Raw genomic sequence first — 7514 nt, forward strand, 5'->3', positions numbered from 1 at the left:
AATTGTTTATTTAATTAAAACTTTTATTGAGATATAGTTAATATACAACATTGTATTAGTTTAGGGTATTCAACATAATGATTTGATATTGCAAAATAATTTCTGCAATAAGTTTAGTTAACATACATCACCACACATAGTTAAAATTTTTCTTTTCTTGTGATGAAAACTTTTAAGATCTACTCTCTTAGCAACTTTCAAATATACAGTATAGTTTTGTTAACTATAGTCATCATGTCATATATCCCCCGTACTTACTATTTAATAACTAAATATTTGTACTTTTGACCTTTACCCAATTTGCACTCCCCCTCTTGAATTTTCCCATCAATTTCAGGGAAGAGGTTAAGCTTATTAACATAGAATAGGAAGGTGTATCTTCATCTTTCTCCTGCCTATGTCTCTGCCAATTCCTCTTTCACCTCTTTTTTCCTGCTAGCTTTTCCTCTAGTAAAATCAAATTGCAAAAGTCTTCCTCAAATACATATACCCTGCCCATCTTTACTATGAAATTATTTCATTTTTCTGTCTGATTAAGTTTCCCTCCAAGGAACTTTCCCAGACTGCCTTAAAATATATGGGAATATTATATAGTATGTGCACTACACATGCACACACACATACATATATACAATATAGAAATATTATGTATGTGTATATGCGTGCTCAGTCCCTTTAGTTGTGTCCAACTCTGTGTGACTCTATGGGCTGTAGCCTGCCAGACTCCTCTGTCCATGGGATTTTTCAAGGCAAGAATACTGGATTGGGTTGCCATTCCCTCCTCCAGGGGATCTTCCTGACCCAGGGATCGGACCCACAGTGTTTTCTGCATGTTCGGCAGCACCAGTGGATTCTTTACTGCTGAGTCACCCAGAAAGCCTATATGTGTATATATACATATGTGAATATTAATATGTGTATGAAGGAGAAGAGAGTGACAGAGGATGAGATGATTGGATGGCATCACTGATTCAATGGACATGAACTTGGGCAAACTCCAGGAAACAGTGAGGGACAGGGAGGCCTGGCATGCTGCAGTCCATGGGGTTGCAAAAAGTCGGACACGACTTAGTGACTGAACAACACATACACACTTCTACATATACACACATATAGGGAATATACATTTTAGGCATGCTCTATATATGCATATATATGTAATAAAATAGTTATTAAATCATAATTCTTCATTTACTTCATTGTTTTCTATGTATTAAGTTTTCTCTATCCCCAATGAGATTATCAAATTCTACAGGCATGGACCAGGTCTCCTCAACTTAGCCTACTATATGGCACATTGTAAGCTCAGTAAAATGTGAATTGAATGAAGAAATAAAAGAAACTCTGGAAGTTTTTTCTTTTTTAAGTATTTTTTCATACAGGTAGTTTAACAACTGAGGGTTTATATGAGTTAGTAAGGTAAGTTTTAAATTGCCAGCTCTCAAAGTTGGAAACCAACAGTCATCCATACATATGTGTGAATTACTTCAAGCTGCTGAATATTGTACCTGGCTCAGATTGGTAAGGGTTGAGAAGTTAACTGGAGCAGAGTACTGCACCTTTATTACTCTTATTGGCTGCCCAGAACCTCTGAATACTCTTCTATTTGGCAATTTCTCTACCCAATTAAATGGAAGCCAAACCTCACTTCCTCAGCCTTCCTTGAAGTTAGGCTCCTCCAATCAGATACATTTGTGCCAGACTTCTCTGGGTTTCCCTGGTGACTCAAATGGTAAAGAATCCTCCTGCAATGCTAGAGACCCAGGTTCAATCCCTGAGTCAGGAAGATCCCCTAGAGAAGGTAATGGCTGCCGACTCCAGTATTCTTGCCTGGAGAATTCCATAGAGAGAGGAGACTCGCTGAGCAACTAACACACTTGAAAGGGAAGCTAGAGAGGTAAGGAAGTAGGTAGTATCCAGCCTAGCAAGAGTGAGGCAGGGGTGTTAAGATTCCCAAGGAGCGGTAGCAGAGATTCTACTGGAAAGGTCCTTGTCCCACATTAGAGTCAGTAGTAGCGGCTGTGAGGTTTCCCTGGTAGTGTTCTGCCTTGTGAGTTGGACACTGTTCTTCTGGGCCTGGTTCTCCTATCTTTCATGAGATTCTGTGAGTTACATAATGTCCTTTAATAAGTTTCTTTTCTGTTGAAACTAGCTAGAATACACTCCTACAATTCTATCTAATGCCATGGAGTAATAGAAGTTGGAAGGAAGACAGATGTATACTTAACATGGTGCTATGGGGAAGACAAACCAGAAGAAGGATGGGGGGCTTTGGTCAAGGGAATAGCATAGATCCTTGGAGGAGCAGAGTTGAAGAAGCAGATATGAAAGTAAATGAGAATCAGCAAACTATACTTAGAGTTTTGCCTATAGTCTTGATCAGAGCCATTATGGACCTAAAAATTCCTTATCTATACTGAGCAAGACGTGTGCTGAGAAATACTGGTATCATGATTTATTTAGAAAGCTGCAGACTTTAGTCTTCTCCAGTTTGCTCAAGTTCCCCTTTCCAGAGAAATCCTTGATTCCTCTTATGCAGATAGGGCTCTCATTGATATACCTCTTTCCTGCATAAAACCTGCCCCTCTTTTTGTGAAGAAGAGGAAGAGAATGACAGGAAGGAGAAAAGTATAAAGAAACAAAAGAAAGAGCAGGGAAAAGTCAGAATGAGGAGAGGAAAAAATGCTGGGGAGAGAAAAATATGTGAGAATATCCATTCGGAAAAGGAGAATTGAACTTTTTTGTTTTAACTGTCTCTTCTATTTTTGCCTTTCCTCTCTCGCTTAGACGTTCATACAGTACTGAGAATTTTCCCGTTTGAAAAGTCTCCCAGAACATATTTCTTTGCAAATATTAAAGCTCTGCTGTAAATGCATTGGGCTTTCCTGGTAGCTCAGTGGTAGAGCCCACTTGCCAAAGCAGGAGAAGTGGGCTCGATCCCTGGGTCGGAAAGATTCTTTGGAGCTGAAAATGCAACTCATTCAAGTATTTTTGCCTGGGAAATTCCAAGGACAGAGGAGCCTGGCGGGCTACAGTTTATGAAGTGGCAAAGAGTCAGACATGACTTCCAGCAACTAAACAACAACAATAAGTACGAAGTTCGATATGGACCGTCTAAATAAATGTGGGATTTTTTAGAAAGTATGTTCATATATCCAATAAATATTTATTGAGACCCTTTATGCGCCATGCACTAAGCTTGGGAGCAGTGCTGAATAAGATAGATAAAGGCCTTTGGGAGCTTTCATTAGCGTTGAGCTCATCTATACTCTCATATTTCATAATCTATTAAAATAAATGTCCTCTGTTGAAATCATAGCAGTGGTAAAATGGCAGATTAAAGTGTCTATCCCAAGGTTACATACAGGTAGGTGCTTAGAATAATTGCTTCGTAATGATAAAGTGATGATACTATTAAAACTCTGAGTATAGGCAAGGTAATTTCTTGTACTTTATAAGGCAATGGTAAAAATAAATTTTTATCAAGATTATTAGAAAGAGCTATAAATCAATCAATTGGGACCTTCTAGATAGACAAATAGATGTATTTAACTTGTGAGTATGCTATTAGTATTATTGAAGATACATTTCCCTGATTCTGATGTTTTTTTCCATTTGACAGGAGCCCATTAGCATGTATATGAGTAGAGCTTGTGATCTTCTGCCAACCCTGCACTCACTCCATCTTGGGGGTGATATTTGAAAAGAGAAGTGGAGCATGAACAGCTCAGCTTCTTCTTGGGATACAGTTAGATAGAGAGAGAGTACCTGTTTCTCTCTCTGCTCCTCTGGGAACAGGCACCGTCCATGCTGGGGCTAATGGAGGAATCTGTCCAGTTTCAGCACTGCCTGCAACTGGGGACATATGTCTGAATAATGCTAGACTCAGTATTAGGAGGATGATTTGGTTAGATATTATTACCGACTCAAGGGACATGCATTTGAGCAAACTCTCAGAGATGGTGAAGGACAGAGGAGCCTAGCATGCTGCAGTCCATGGGGTCACAAAGATCAGACATGACTTAGCAATTGGACAGCAACAGTATTAAGAAGCCCACTTGCTCAGACATCAACCCTCCAATGTAACCTTTATTTGTAACAAAGGTGATTTCTTTTGGCTCCCACATGAATTACTCATGACTTATTTTCCCATTGATTAAGAAATTAAGTGAGGAAAAAGAGCCAGTTATTAGCCCCTCAATTCAGTAAAGTTTGTCCCAACAACTAAGTAAAGAAAAACTTAAAACAGTAGAAAGAGCCCAAAGTCTGACATTAGATCTGGGTTTTGAGTCCTGGCTATGGGGTCTTGGTTATGCCACCTAGCCTCAGAGAATCACATTTCTTTTTCAGTGCTAAAAATGATACTATGGTGATAATATGGCCTGTAATGTTGCAAAGATGAAAGATAACTTTTGGAGGGAGTTCCCTGGTAGCCTGTTGGTTAGGACTCCGTTTTCAGTGCCTTGGCCCAGATTCAGACTCTGGTCAGGGAACTGAGATCCTGCAAGCCTTATGGTGCAGCAAAAATAAAAAACAAGCAAAACAAACAAACAAACAAACCTTATATAAAATGCCAAGCACAATCCCTGGGATTTAATAAAAGTAACTGGTAACAGCAGCAGCAGTAGCTAGTGATTTGGGGCATCCAGCATTGGGAGAGTTAAAAAAGTATTTCTGCTTTCATGAAAATGACTCTGTAAAGAGATAACATTAAACTTAATTTTTAAACATTTTAAACTTTTAATTTAAAACATCTTTATCATTTAGATTAAAAATACACTTCTCATATGAAACACTGCATTTTTTTTTAAACACTGCATATTTTAAAATAATTTGTTTACTCAATAAATTCCTTGAAATTCAGGGATATAATAATGAGGACAATTGGTGTGAAAGTGATTACTTTCAGTTTATTAATCTCTTTTGGTTATCATAGAGGAAAATTTGACTTAGCCCTAAGGTCTTCTTTGAAGTCAGGCATGATGAGAAGATATGCCGGCAAAAACAAATCAAAAATCCTACTTTTGTAGACATTTTGTGTCCCCTCATTCTTAAAGTTAATGTTCCATGTGTGGGATTGTCTGTGAGTCAACATAAGATATCTGTTTTTTTCCCCCTCATAGGCATCTTCCTGAACACAATTTTATCATCTTAGCCCATCTCTGCTGATTTCAATTCATCACTGGCAAAGGTGTGGAATGTTCTGTGGCTGGATAACAGATTTATGAAAAGAACCCAGCTATGTTTCTATCATAGTTCTGATGCATGTTTTCCAAGGTTCACTGGATTTAGAGATTTTCTTGTTTAGCTCAAATAAATTAAAAACTTCTACATGAATTTGTGACCTATAACTCTACTGGAAAATAATGTAAATTGATTTAATTTAGATTATGCTATTTGTTACGAGGATACTGTCTTTGTACTTTCTTTGCTATCTAGAAGTTTATATCTAGAATATTTTTCTCTGCAAACAGATTTTTTTAATGTGTAAAGCAGGTAAAACTCTTCATTGTGTCTGTTAGTGCTTTTGTACTTTATATCATTCTAAAACAAAAACCTATCCATCCACAACAACACAAATAAAACTAGAAATAAAGAATGAAAACTAAAATAATTCTTTTTTGCGAATGACATTTTCGTAGATTGTAAGAGCTCCATGCATCAGCCTTTGTCTATAGAGGGTTCATATGAAGAACCAATCTAAGCAGAGATAGAGTTCTTTGGGAATGGAATGCTCACCCACTATGAAAATCTAAAAACACATCAAATGTAAATGACTAAAAATTTGTATCTGGTCAACCTAAACAACCAGGGATATTTTAATAACTAGATTGATTCTTGGCATAATGAAATTAGGAGATTTCCCCCCCTACTCTTAAGCAATACTGCCTGAACAAAATGCTCTATTATTGAATTCCCAGGAAATCAGGTTTTTAGACTGCTACGTCTCTGGCATCTTCTCCAGTTTCCCTGTATGGTAAACAACTTATTTGATGAACCAACCTTTTTTTTTTTTTTTTTTTTTTTTAGCAAATATACTAATCAGAATCATTTAGTGGCAAGGGCCAGAAACTCAACTCAAAATGGCTTAAGCAAAAATAAGAATTTACTGATGTGTTGTGGTGAAAAGTCGCTCAGTTGTGTCTGACTCTTTGTGACCCCATGGACTGTAGCCTACCAGCCTCTTCCTCCATGGGATTTTCCAGGCAAGAATACTGGAGTGGGTTGCCATTTCCTCGGAGATCTTCCCAACCCAGGGATTGAACCCGGGTCTCCTGCATTGTAGGCTTTACCGTCTGAGCCACCAGGGAAGTCTCACTGATGTGTTAGTCCAGAGTTAATGTAATTCATGCATGGCTGGATCCTACTGCTCAAACCAATGCTGTTCAGTATAAACACAGCAAAAGCCACAAATGTGAACCACATATGTAATTTAAAATAAAATATTCTATTAGCTATATAAATAAGAAAAAAGAAACACCTGAAATTAATTTTCCTAATATATATTATTTGACGGCTATGCTCGGCTGGTCACAGAGTCCACCGAAGTTCTCGCCAGCGGCTGAGGAGACTGAGTGGAAAACTGCTCGGATTATTGCGGCTGCAGCGCCTTAGGTTGTGGTGGAGGCAGAGGTTCAGGCAGCGTGAGTATTATAAGATTATATTATAAGTTCAGCGGCCCTGAGGAGATATCCCACGTCCAAGGTCAGAGAAACCCCAATAAGACGGTAGGCACTGTAGCACCTATGAGGAGATACCCCACGCCCAAGGGCAAAGGAGAAGCCCCAGTAAGATGGTAGGAGGGGCGAATTTGCCTTCAGAATCAAACTCCATTCCGCCAGAGGCTCTAAGAGGGCTAAGAAACCTTGTGCCCACCATGACCCGGGGACCCGACAGAGATGAGAGAGAACTGTGTTTGAGCATCTCCTGTGGAGGTATGGGTCGGCAGTGGTCTGCTGCAGGGAAGGGGCTCTGGGTGTGAGTATGGCATAAGTCCTCTTGGAGAAGGTCGCCATTAACCCCACCATAGCGCTTCCGGAACTTACACAGGACTGGGAAATAGACTCTTGGAGGGCACAGCAGAACTTTGTGCACCAGGACCCAGGAGAAAGTTACAGTGACATCACAGGAGACTGTCCCGGACTTGCCTCCGGGAGTCTCCTGCGAAGGGGTGGGTCAGTAGTGGACTTCTGCAGGGTTGGGGCACGGACTGTTGCAGCACATGCATGGGATCTTTTTCAACAGATTGGTTCCAAATAGGAAAAGGAGTAGGTCAAGCCTGTATATTGTCATCCTGCTTGTTTAACTTATGTCCAGAGTACATCATGAGAAACGCTCGACTGGATGAAGCACAAGCTGGAATCAAGATTGCTGGGAGAAATGTCAATAACTTCAGATATGCAGATGACACCACCCTTATGGCAGAAAGTGAAGAAGAACTAAAGAGCCTCTTGATGAAAGTGAAAGAGGAGAGTGAAAAAAGTTGACTTAAAGCTCAACATTCTGAAAACAAA

Source organism: Muntiacus reevesi, chromosome 1 (genome assembly GCF_963930625.1).
Source record: "Muntiacus reevesi chromosome 1, mMunRee1.1, whole genome shotgun sequence".
Classification (NCBI taxonomy): Eukaryota; Metazoa; Chordata; class Mammalia; order Artiodactyla; family Cervidae; genus Muntiacus; species Muntiacus reevesi.